This window comes from Erpetoichthys calabaricus, chromosome 5, assembly GCF_900747795.2.
Source record: "Erpetoichthys calabaricus chromosome 5, fErpCal1.3, whole genome shotgun sequence".
In the NCBI taxonomy this organism is placed as follows: domain Eukaryota; kingdom Metazoa; phylum Chordata; class Cladistia; order Polypteriformes; family Polypteridae; genus Erpetoichthys; species Erpetoichthys calabaricus.
Genome location: NC_041398.2, coordinates 239,936,091 through 239,949,657, shown reverse-complemented (window position 1 = coordinate 239,949,657; position 13,567 = coordinate 239,936,091).

Genomic DNA, 13,567 nt, shown 5'->3' with positions numbered 1-13,567 from the left:
ATACCATTATATTCATATACAATTATACTAATTAAACCATTATATTAATATGAAAAACTATGAATTAAATCATTTACTCATATGACATTATAGTAATTAATCTGTTATATTCCTATACTATAATGTTCTTAAACTATTACATTAATATGCCATAATATTAATTTAACCATTCTGTTACTATATCTATTACATTCATATATCATTATAATAACTAATCTGTTTTATTCAAATAATATAATATTACTTACTGCATATTAATATATCATTATATTCATATACAATAACTTAATTAGGCAATAAATAAAGCATTATATTAATATACAATACTATTCATTAGATCATTATATTAATATATCATTACATTAATTAGTCTCTCATATTCATATACCATAATATTAATTAAACTATTATATCATAAAATTCATTAAAGCATTACTGTATATTAATATGTCATTATGTTCATCTTTTCTAATAAAAGGCAAAGCCCTCACTGACTCACTCATCACTAATTCTCCAACTTCCCGTGTAGGTAGAAGGCTCATTCCTTACAGCTTACTTACAAAAGTTAAGCAGGTTTCATTTCGAAATTCTACACGTAACGGTCATAACGGTCGACAACGTCCGCCATGTTAAACTTTCTTATTTATGGCCCCATCTTCATGAAATTTGGTAGGCAGCTTCCCTGCGCTAATCTGAAACCGATGTACGTACTTATTTTGGTGGTATGACGCCACTGTCAGCCGCCATATTGAACTTTCCAACGGTCTTTGTTACTTATGGGCCCATCTTCAAGAAATTTGGTACGCGGGTTCCCAATGCCAACTGAATCCTACTTACATACATATATACGTCCACAGCCTGCAGCTCGGTTGCCGTGTGAGGCGCCGTTGGGTCCCCCCATGCTCCACACCTCCCATGTAGTTGGCTGCCTGCCTATATAAGGCCGTCCGTCGCTCCAGTCTCTTCATTCCCTTCCTTGCTTCGCCACGGTATTCACGTCTCCCTGCTGATAACTGCAGCCTTTTTATTTAATCCATGGCTTCTCCGCTGTTTTATTGTTCGTTTATTACGATTATAGTTATTGTGTAGGTATTTTAGACTTAGTTCACATTGTTCAGGTACCCATTTCCTTTATTGTTCCAACCGTACCGTCATTAACATGTCTATCGAGGTGATCACCATCGATCAAAGAACTGTCACTTACTGAGTGGTTTCCGTACCCGGAGATGGCGACTGCCTTTTCCATTCTCTGTGTCACATATTGCACGGCCTTATCAGGCTCACTCTTGATATCTGGAGGAACATTGTGTCTTATGTATTGAATGACTGAGACAGGTTCAAGGTGTGGACTGATGACGGTACAGGAGATAATTACACTACACAGGAGCACTAGAAGAGTGAAATGCTTAAGCCCTTCACCTATGGTTCTGCATGTGAGTTGATGGCTGCCGCTGAATTGTTCGGTTGTCGCTTTCAAGTGTACCGAAATGGCCAAATATTTTACACCTTTGGACAACCGCCAATGCCTCTTAAACATCTTAGATTCACAGGTGACGATTTGAGTAGTGGACACTTTGATGTTTATGAATGTTTAAACTCTCAAAAGCTGGATGCGAAGTTATCGATGAAACCCATTTCAATTCAAACACCTCCAATTTCCAGTAAGCCTCTGCTTCGCAATGACAATTAATAAGTCTCAGGTACAGACCTTACAAAAGGTTGGCATTGATTTGAGGCAAGATTGCTTTTCACATGGCCAACTGTACGTTGCATGCTCAAGAGTAAGCTCAGCGCACAGCTTGGTCATGTTACAACCGGAGAGCCGAACTGACAGCGTGGTATACAAAGAGATCCTTAACAATATAATTATTGGTATATTTTCCCTCAGTTTAAAAAGGTTTACTTTTCTTCTTAATAAAAATTTTAAAGCAGTAGTTCGCCGCTACAAAGCGCAGGTATTTTGCTAGTATACCATAATGCTGTTTAAACATTCATTTATCAATACATAAATTAATCTCTTCTATTCATATACCATAATATTAATGAAATCATTACTGTTAATAAATACATTATATCAATATATATCATTACATCATTAATATATCAACATATTATTAGTTTAATACATGATTGTACTAATTAAAGCATTGTATTAATATACGTTATTATTAAATAAATCATTTATTAATATATCATTATATTCATTAATCCATTATGTTCATATAGTATAATATTAATTAAAGTATTATAATAATATACCATAATATTAACCAGACAATTTCTGAATATTAATATGACGTATTGATTAAACCATTATATTCATTTACCATTAATAATCATATAACATTAATTAAACTATCACATTAATTTATTATAATATTCATAAAAATATTACTGTATATTAATATGTCATCATATTCATATACTATAATACTACTTAAACCATTATATTAGTTCTGTTATATTCAAGTACCATAGTAATAATTAAACTATTATAGTCAGATACCTATCTGCTAATTAAACCATTATATTAATAGGACATTGTAATAATAAGCATTATTTTCATGTCATTATATCAATTAATCTGTTATATTCATACAACACAATATTAATTAAACTATTAATTAATATACCTTAATAATTATGATACCACATAGCCTATTTAATTAATACCCCATAATACTGTTTAAACCATTGTCTGTATATTAATAGGACATTATATTAATTAATCCATTATATTCATATGCCATAATATTAATTTATGCATTTCATTCATGTATCATTATATTACTTAATCTTTTATATTTTGTAAAAGAACCAACAAGAAAGATCATAAAGCACCAAAGTGATTCCCATGTATTATAATAAAGTTTGAAGACGGTCGTCGTCCGACTGTTCCAAAATGGCGCCTTATATAGGAAACACATAGGAAGAGGCACACTTGGTAAAACGCATACTGGAAGTGACATCATAGGAGGCGGGTCCTGACAATCATTCTTTCTGCAGACGGCGGTAGAAGAGCGGCATCAGATGATCGCGCCAACCTCTGGCTCAGAGGGTAATTATTGAAAACTAAGCCCTGAAGTTGTCAATCACACGTGTGTGACAATTAAACACGTCATATCTCTCTATTAGTCCTGCGGTGGGTTGGCGCCGTGCCCGGGATTGGTTCCTGCCTTGTGCCCTGTGTTGGCTGGGATTGGCTCCAGCAGACCCCCGTGGCCCTGTGTTTGTATTCAGCGGGTTGGAAAATGGATGGATATCTCTCTATTATAAAAAAAATATCTTGGGATGAGACAAGACTTTTTTTCCTGTGACGAGACGTGATCTTTTGAAGAGAGGCAGAAAGACACTTTCATGTCCTGCGAGGCAGTCAAGTCACGTCATACAACCTTTGGTACCTCTCAGTTGTTGGAATGCTTTTGGCAGACACACTTCCTGTGCTCTCATCTCTTAAAAATTTGGGGCTGGATAAAGACAAAGCAGAACGTCGTAAAGAATTCAAAAACGCTGGTGCGATACACATGCAGAACAGTTTAGAGATAATGAAAGTAGGAAAATTCAAAAGTCTCAAAAAAAGGATAGTAAAGATTGCATTAGCGCAAACAAATGGAAAATATTACTGTGTGAAATAACGGAACAGCGAAAAGAGATTGAATAGTGTTTAAGGATGTCTGGGGGAAAAGAGAGACAAGGCAGTGAGACAAAAGGACAGCTGCTGTACAGGCTCTTAAACGTTTGAAGCACCGCACAAGATGAAGATCACACGGCACAGCAGCAGCAACAGCAAGCCAGCAGCTGATCGAGCAAAGAGGAGGTACAAACAACAACTGTTACTTGTTTCCCATTGTATCACCATTTAAGAGGGGGTTTCGGAAGAGTGACTGCGTCTCCTTGGGGTGTGTATCAGCCCCCCTCTTTACAAAGGCGTGTAGTGCAGGCAGGAACGGGGGGTTGTATGGAGTTGGCGAGCGCAGCAAGTAGGAGGCAAAGCCCTCTAGTACCATAATATTAATGACACTATTACGTTCCAATACCATAATACTACTTAAACCATAATATTACTATATCATAATATTAATTAAACTATTACATTCATGTATCATTATATTACTTAATCCAGTATATGTACGTATATACCCATCCATTTTCCAACCCGCTGAATCCGAACACAGGGTCACAGGGGTCTGCTGGAGCCAATCCCAGCCAACACAGGGCACAAGGCAGGAACCAATCCCGGGTAGGGTGCCAACCCACTGCAGGACACACACAAACACACTCACACACCAAGCACACACTAGGGCCAATTTAGAATCGCCAATTCACCTGACCTGCATGTCTTTGGAATGTGGGAGGAAACCCATGCAGACACGGGGAGAACATGCAAACTCCACGCAGGGAGGACCCGGGAAGCGAACCTGGGTCCCCAGGTCTCCCAACTGCGAGGCAGCAGCACTACCCACTGCGCCACCATGCCGCCCATCTATCTATCTACCTATCTATCTATCTATTAATTAATTTATAGTGCCTTTCACATATCTATCTATCTATCTATTAATTAATTTATAGTGCCTTTCACATATCTATCTATCTATCTATCTATCTATCTATCTATCTATCTATCTATCTATCTATTAATTAATTTATAGTGCCTTTCACATATCTATCTATCTATCTATCTATCTATCTATCTATTAATTAATTTATAGTGCCTTTCACATATCTATCTATCTATCTATCTATCTATCTATCTATCTATCTATTAATTAATTTATAGTGCCTTTCACATATCTATCTATCTATCTATTAATTAATTTATAGTGCCTTTCACATATCTATCTATCTATTAATTAATTTATAGTGCCTTTCACATATCTATCTATCTATCTATCTATCTATCTATCTATCTATCTATCTATCTATCTATCTATCTGTTAATTAATTTATAGTGCCTTTCACATATCTATCTATCTATCTATTAATTAATTTATAGTGCCTTTCACATATCTATCTATCTATCTATTAATTAATTTATAGTGCCTTTCACATATCTATCTATCTATTAATTAATTTATAGTGCCTTTCACATATCTATCTATCTATCTATCTATCTATCTATCTATCTATCTATCTATCTATCTATCTATCTATTAATTAATTTATAGTGCCTTTCACATTTCTATCTATCTATTAATTAATTTATAGTGCCTTTCACATATCTATCTTTGATTATATAGTGCCTTTCATATCTATCTATCTATCTATCTATCTATCTATCTATCTATCTATCTATCTATCTATCTATCTATCTATTAATTTATAGTGCCTTTCACATATCTATCTTTGATTATATAGTGCCTTTCATATCTATCTATCTATCTATCTATCTATCTATCTATCTATCTATCTATCTATCTATCTATCTATCTGTCTATCTATTAATTAATTTATAGTGCCTTTCACATATCTATCTATCTATCTATTAATTAATTTATAGTGCCTTTCACATATCTATCTATCTATCTATCTATCTATCTATCTATCTATCTATCTATCTATCTATCTATCTATTAATTAATTTATAGTGCCTTTCACATATCTATCTATCTATCTATCTATCTATCTATCTATCTATCTATCTATCTATTAATTAATTTATAGTGCCTTTCACATATCTATCTATCTATCTATTAATTAATTTATAGTGCCTTTCACATATCTATCTATCTATTAATTAATTTATAGTGCCTTTCACATATCTATCTATCTATCTATCTATCTATCTATCTATCTATCTATCTATCTATCTATCTGTTAATTAATTTATAGTGCCTTTCACATATCTATCTATCTATCTATTAATTAATTTATAGTGCCTTTCACATATCTATCTATCTATTAATTAATTTATAGTGCCTTTCACATATCTATCTATCTATCTATCTATCTATCTATCTATCTATCTATCTATCTATTAATTAATTTATAGTGCCTTTCACATTTCTATCTATCTATTAATTAATTTATAGTGCCTTTCACATATCTATCTTTGATTATATAGTGCCTTTCATATCTATCTATCTATCTATCTATCTATCTATCTATCTATCTATCTATCTATCTATTAATTTATAGTGCCTTTCACATTTCTATCTATCTATTAATTAATTTATAGTGCCTTTCACATATCTATCTTTGATTATATAGTGCCTTTCATATCTATCTATCTATCTATCTATCTATCTATCTATCTATCTATCTATCTATCTATCTATCTATCTATCTATCTATCTAAATAAATGTAGTCATTTGGCCATTTCCAGGATTAACTTGTCTACCAATAAAAAAGACCCTTTGGAGGCTGACGTGAAGTTACTGGACGCCTCCTTCATGATACAACAAGTGCTTAGTCCAGTCCTCTGTCTCTCTAAAGTGCCTTGACAGTTTGGTCACTAAAAGGCGCTACATACAGTACATTAAAGTGGAAGTGTTCATATTTTGGCCTTGCAGGTATGGAGTCTGGAGCCAGGATGTTGAGGTCGCAGTCATAAATGCTGCGTCACTCTCTTATTTTGTTGTCAGCTGTAAGTCGTCCCTCTGGGGGTTGAGGGCGCCTCGCCCTCGCGGTGAGTCCTGAGATGAACTGAGCAGGACAGATGATGGATGGATGGATGAAGTGTTGAATAAAAATTTTCCAGCCCAAAATAGAATAATCATTTTTTAATGCCGCAGCATTTGCAAATGAAGTACAAGTCTGTGATATAAACGTGTCCTGATAGACGGCTATAAATAATTTAGTGACCTTTTCCTATTAATGTGCCGCCGGACCCTCGCCCGACTTTCCCACACGGCTGGCCGCCGCTCTCCTGTCTTTAATTCGTCGATTCCTCCCCCGGCGGCTCTCTGATCTTTTTCCTTTTTTCTTTTTCTTTTCCTTCTCACCTGTCAGGCTTTTCTACAGTAAGGTTTTGAAGTGCGTGTCATTTGGGAACGTCGGGATCTCATCGGATTAACGGACTTTTTTTTTTTTTAGTTTTTGAAGCCCATTCCATGCATTTTGTAGGCAGTTTGCCAACACGATTTGCAAAATGTGAGCAGGGGGAATCTGATCAAATTAAAATTTCTGAGAGCCTCTTTTGATCTTTAGACGATTCTCACTGTTCCTTGTTGGGAGTTTTTGCATATTGCAGCAGGACGGAGCACACGCTAAACTGGACAGCCGGCCATCACACTGGGCAGTTTTCAGAGGTCCATCAGTTCAGTACTTCTCAAATAATTCAATACAGAGCTGTGAGGGGCCGTGGCCGGCAGTCACACAGTAGGGGCCCACCCTGGACGACATGCCAGACCATTTGCACTCACATCACACAAATGTCACTGCGGGTGGAAGAATTCAGAGCCAAACACGGCAGCATCTGTCTGCAGACAGGAGCCCACCCTGGAAGGGATGACAGTGCACTGGTGATACAGTACACCGGTAAAAGAGAATCAGAATCACATTTATTGGCTAAGAATGCACAAAGGCAAAGAATGTGATAAATCTCTAAATACAATTACATGACAGACATGATAAGTACACGCCTGAGACATGCAACGTGCACAGATGCAGACAAAGAGCAGGGCAGAATGATAGACAGACATTAACAAAATATTGGTGGGGTGGGCAAGCCAAATTATTATTTAGAGATATCTTTAAAATGTCTAAAGAGATCATGAATTCATTTAAATATATCTCTAAATCTTGTAAAGATTTTTTTAAAAGCAATTAAGATATCTTTATATCATTGAAAGGTATCTCCATGAAACGGAATTCAAGGTCTCTTTAAATGATTTACCGATATGTTCAGATCAATCGAGATATCTCTAAACGTCACTTGGATGGCTTAGAATATTTTATTCAAAGTTGTTACTGAAAGATGACTTCTTAGGCAATTTATAGATATCTTTAAATGACTTCCAGTATATCTTTAAATGAATTACAGAAATCCAACAATGCCAGGCTAAAAGGTTACAACATTGAGGAGTGGGACGGGAATCGACTGCAACTTACTAAGTTGTGCTAACTCACGGTGGCAGCTGCCATTGACTCTTCTCATTGAGTGGTGCTGACTATTTATAATTCAAACGGTGAACAGATTACTACTAAATGAATGTCGAGCTTTACCTCTGGTGTGTGAAGGTGAGACTGCAGCATTTACATGATGGGATATAGAAATACAAATAGATGTGTAATTGTGTAATTGTATATGAAAAAACAAATAACTGAAGTCATTCGCAGTTTTTAAATAAAAAGGAAGTGATTAAAAGATATATGTACTTTGTTTTTAAAGATATTATTAAATAAAGAGGCAGTGCCTTAGATACCTATAATTAATTTAAATGTCTTTAAACCAAGAGGAAGTGATTTAAAGACATCTGTAATTTGTTTTTAAAGACAACTTTAAATAAAGAGAAAGTGCCTTAAATATTTATAATTCTTTTAGATATCTTTATATAAAGAGGGAAGTGATTTAAAAAAAAATCTGTAACTCATTTAGATATCTTTTAATTAAGTATCTTTAAATAAAGAGGAAGTGGCTTAAAAATATCTAATTAATTTAGATATCTTTAAATAAAGAGGAAGTGATTTAAAAAATATCTGTAATTCATTTGGATATCTTTAAATAAAGAGGAAGTGATTTCAAAATATCTGTAATTCATCTACAGTAAATATCTGTAAATAAAGAGGAAGTGGCTTAAAAATATCTAATTAATTTAGATATCTTTAAATAAAGAGGAAGTGATTTAAAAAATATCTAATTCATTTGGATATCTTTAAATAAAGAGAAAGTGATTTAAAAATATCTGTAATTCATTTAAATATTCGTAAAGAGGAAGTGGCTTAAAAATATCTAATTAATTTATTTATCTTTAAATAAAGAGGAAGTGATTTCAAAATATCTGTAATTCATCTACAGTAAATATCTGTAAATAAAGAGGAAGTGGCTTAAAAATATCTAATTAATTTATTTATCTTTAAATAAAGAGGAAGTGATTTCAAAATATCTCTAATTCATTTAAATATCTTTAAATAAAGAGGAAGTGGCTTAAAAATATCTGTAATTCATTTAAATATCTGTAAATAAAGAGGAAGTGGCTTAAAAATATCTAATTAATTTAGATATCTTTAAATAAATAGGAAGTGATTTAAAAAATATCTGTAATTCATTTGGATATCTTTAAATAAAGAGGAAGTGATTTCAAAATATCTGTAATTCATCTACAGTAAATATCTGTAAATAAAGAGGAAGTGGCTTAAAAATATCTAATTAATTTAGATATCTTTAAATAAAGAGGAAGTGATTTAAAAAATATCTAATTCATTTGGATATCTTTAAATAAAGAGAAAGTGATTTAAAAATATCTGTAATTCATTTAAATATTCGTAAAGAGGAAGTGGCTTAAAAATATCTAATTAATTTATTTATCTTTAAATAAAGAGGAAGTGATTTCAAAATATCTGTAATTCATCTACAGTAAATATCTGTAAATAAAGAGGAAGTGGCTTAAAAATATCTAATTAATTTATTTATCTTTAAATAAAGAGGAAGTGATTTCAAAATATCTCTAATTCATTTAAATATCTTTAAATAAAGAGGAAGTGGCTTAAAAATATCTGCACTTCATTTCTGTATCTTTAAATAAAGGGGGGAGTGATTTCAAAATATCTATAATTCATTTAAATATCCGTAAATAAAGAGGAAGTGGCTTAAAAATATCTAATTAATTTAGATATCTTTAAATAAAGAGGAAGTGATTTAAAAAATATCTGTAATTCATTTGGATATCTTTAAATAAAGAGGAAGTGATTTCAAAATATCTGTAATTCATCTACAGTAAATATCTGTAAATAAAGAGGAAGTGGCTTAAAAATATCTTATTAATTTATTTATCTTTAAATAAAGAGGAAGTGATTTCAAAATATCCCTAATTCATTTAAATATCTTTAAATAAAGAGGAAGTGGCTTAAAAATATCTGTAATTCATTTCAATATCTTTAAATAAAGAGGAGGTGGCTTATTTTTCATCTTCCATATTTTCCTTTTTCTCTCTCTTTCTGTAAATATTTAGGTGTCACATTATCTTAGGATGACTGGCCCCGCCCCACCACTCAGAGGAAGCTCCACCCTTTCTGGTCTCAGCCTTATAAAGCCACAGCATTCCCGGACGATGGCGTCACACACTGAATGAACCCTAGTGGGGTGCAGAGCTTCTGACCGCTTACCTGAGTGATGTTGGGCTTTTACTTGCTCTTCTTTTTGAGCTCTTTGTCAGCTGTCTTTTTGTTAATAATAAAAGGGGTTTCCAGGGTGGTACCCCCCCAAAACTTTCTTTGGCTCCTGTAGCTGTCTTCTGACTTGTACACTTCATATTTATTTTTTCAATTCCAACTTGATATTTCCTCATTTTGTAGTGTTGATTCTTTGTTGATCTGTATTTTAATTTTTCTCTCTGTGTTAACTGTTTATCGTGGGCTGTGTTTTTCTATGAAGATGTCATTGTTTGTAGTTTTTGTTCATTATTTTTAAATATATTGCAGTTAAGCTTTCTATATTCTGGAGCACTTATCTAATTTTTTTTCTTTATGTTAACTGATTGTCGATCACTCTGTTTGTCTATATAGATGTCATTGTTTGCGATTTTTGTACTCTTTGGTTATTAATTGTAAAATGGGTCAAACATCCATCCATCCATTTTCCAACCCGCTGAATCTGAACACAGGGGTCTGCTGGAGCCAATCCCAGCCAACACAGGGCACAAGGCAGGAAACAATCCTGGGCAGGGTGCCAACCCACCGCAGGACACACACAAACACACCCACCCACCACACACTAGGGCCAATTTAGAATCGCCAATCCACCTAACCTGCATGTCTTTGGACTGTGGGAGGAAACCGGAGCGCCCAGAGGAAACCCACGCAGACACGGGGAGAACATGCAAACTCCACACAGGGAGGACCCGGGAATCGAACCCAGGTCCCCAGATCTCCCAACTGCGAGGCAGCAGCGCTACCCACTGCGCCACCGTGCCGCTTGGGTCAAACAATGAAGCAAAAAAAAAGGTCTGTGGGCAGACCCCCCCATATATTTAATGTAGGCTGCCAAAAGCGAAGGTTTGGTCAAAAAAAAAAAAAAAAAAGGTTGTAACAGACTTCAGTCCAAAACAGAACTGGCAGGAAGTCAAAAACTGGCGGTTTTAAAGCCGGAAGTGGAAGTGGAAAAGCGGAAGTGACGTCATCTGAACCAAAACCAGAAGTGATTTCGTCCGGGTAGGGACCAGAAGTGATGCTATTGGACTCAGAACTGGAAGTGATGTCATCGAGCACAGGCAGAATTCCCCATGTTCGGTCTGGAGAGGAAAAAGACAAAGGACCAGATCAGAACACTCTGCCATCCTCTGGTCTGGCGTGGCATTGATCCTTTTCTGAGCCCTTTTGCTGCCTCCCATGTGCATGTGTGTGACATAATATATTGCTGTGATTAAACTTTCCTGCTTACATTCATCTTTATTATGAGTTAGCTGTTTCTATAAGTGGGGTTGTATTTACTTTGATAGTTTACTATGTTAGTGATCACTTAACTTACCTTGTATGACTTAAACCAGGGGTGTCCAAACTACACCCCCTGGTCCATTTTTAATTGGCCCACAGCAAATTCTAAAAATATAATGAAATATGTCCCACACACGAAACTTGTTCTTAACTGTATTGCACTTCTTAGGTTTACCACAAGGCAGAGCAACTGTCTTGATCAAGGCAGCATCTTCACAAACAAGTGCAACCAAAGAGCAAGTTTGCTACGGGTGACCAAAAATGGCAGAACCAAAGAAACGTCCAATAGCAAGTGAGTGCAGAAATTTTCATGAATATTTCTTCCTAGAACCCGAGGGCACGTGTGACTATTTGATTTGCAATGAAACTATTGCAGTGATGAAAGAGTATAATGTGTGTCGACACTACGAAACCAAACATCCAACCTGTACATCCTACGCCGGTGCCCAGGGAGAACAGAAAGTTAAGCAAATGGCAGCCAGTCTGCTAGATCAACAACAGCATGCTAACAAAACACAAGAAAATGGCACATTAGCTAGTTACGAGGTCGCACAACTCACCACCCGACATGGGAAACCTTTCTCAGATGGTGACTGGCCTCACTAAAGTGGTGGGAATAATGTGCCTGGAGAAAATGCAGGAATTCAACAACGTGCGCTTGTCCAGAAATGCAGCTGTGCAGTTAAACTGAAGATTTGTCAGCTAACTTAAAACATCAAGTGTCAGGTAAAGCTCGTGTTTTTGATTTTTACTCGATTGCATGTGATGACAGCACTTCATAATACAATAAATGAGAAAGCTGTGATGCTGTTTTTTTCTTTAAGCATATTCAATTATAAAGCATAATTTATCAATATTTGATTTTGCTAGCTTAATACACAGGAGGTGAGGCAATAGATCTCAACTCTAGTGGGTGTCCCAGCCCTTCGTATATTTCTCTGTATGTGGCCCCCAGTGAAAAAAAGTTTGGACACCCCTGACTTAAACCATCAGGAGGAGTGAGACGCCGATGCACTGCTTCAATTCTCTTCTTGCTCAAGCAGCTGGGAGGACCTCCATGAAGCAGTCCCAGGATTTGCTGAGGCAGAGTTTTCCGTGTGTGTCCACCTGGACCTGCCGACAGAGGATTTCCCACCCTGTGCTCACAGAAACAGCTTGTGACAGCAACTTCTGACCCCGAGCATGTAGTCTGCTGGTGTTTCATTAACTTGTGTTGGGGATCTGTTTGCCGTCAAGTCAAGTCAAGTTGGGGAGCATGCACTGGTACAGTGCGTTGCCGCACCCACTATATGACAAAACAACTCGGCAACCCCCCAAGCAGACATGTGGTCCAGTAACACCCTCCTCTATCTGCCGCAGACAGGTGTTATGTGGGCGACCCCTTGGCCTGGTCCAGCCACTCGGGTCCCCAACAATGAGGATCTTATGACCCAGATCACCCTCAGGGAAACGCACGACATGGCCATAGTGCTGTAACTGACGCTCCCTCACAATGCAGGTCATGTACCCAAGGATTTTCCGGAGAGACACAATACCGAAGGAGTCCAGTCTTCGTCTCAGGTCACTGGGTAGCGTCCATGTCTCGCAAACAGGGAGCACCAGGACTCTAAAGACTTGGACCTTCGTCCTTTTACGGAGATATCAGTGTGACGACGCCGGTCCCCTAGAGACTCCCTCTTTCCAACATGGGAGTCTGCTGAACCAACACCGTCGATAATTATGACCGAGATAAGCTGACAAATGAGGACAATTCTCGCATGATGCCAGAGGACGGTGGAAAAAGTGCTCAAGTGCTTTTATTAAAAACCAGTCAAAACAAAAGTAAAACCAACAAAAGTGTCATATTGTGCAATGTTCTAAAAAAGTCCATATATACAGTAAATCCATAAAAAAAAATCAGTAAAAAGTGGAAATAAAAAAACTCAATAAATAAATCCATTAAAAATACGAGGTTAACATGCAGTCTAACTCCTCCTG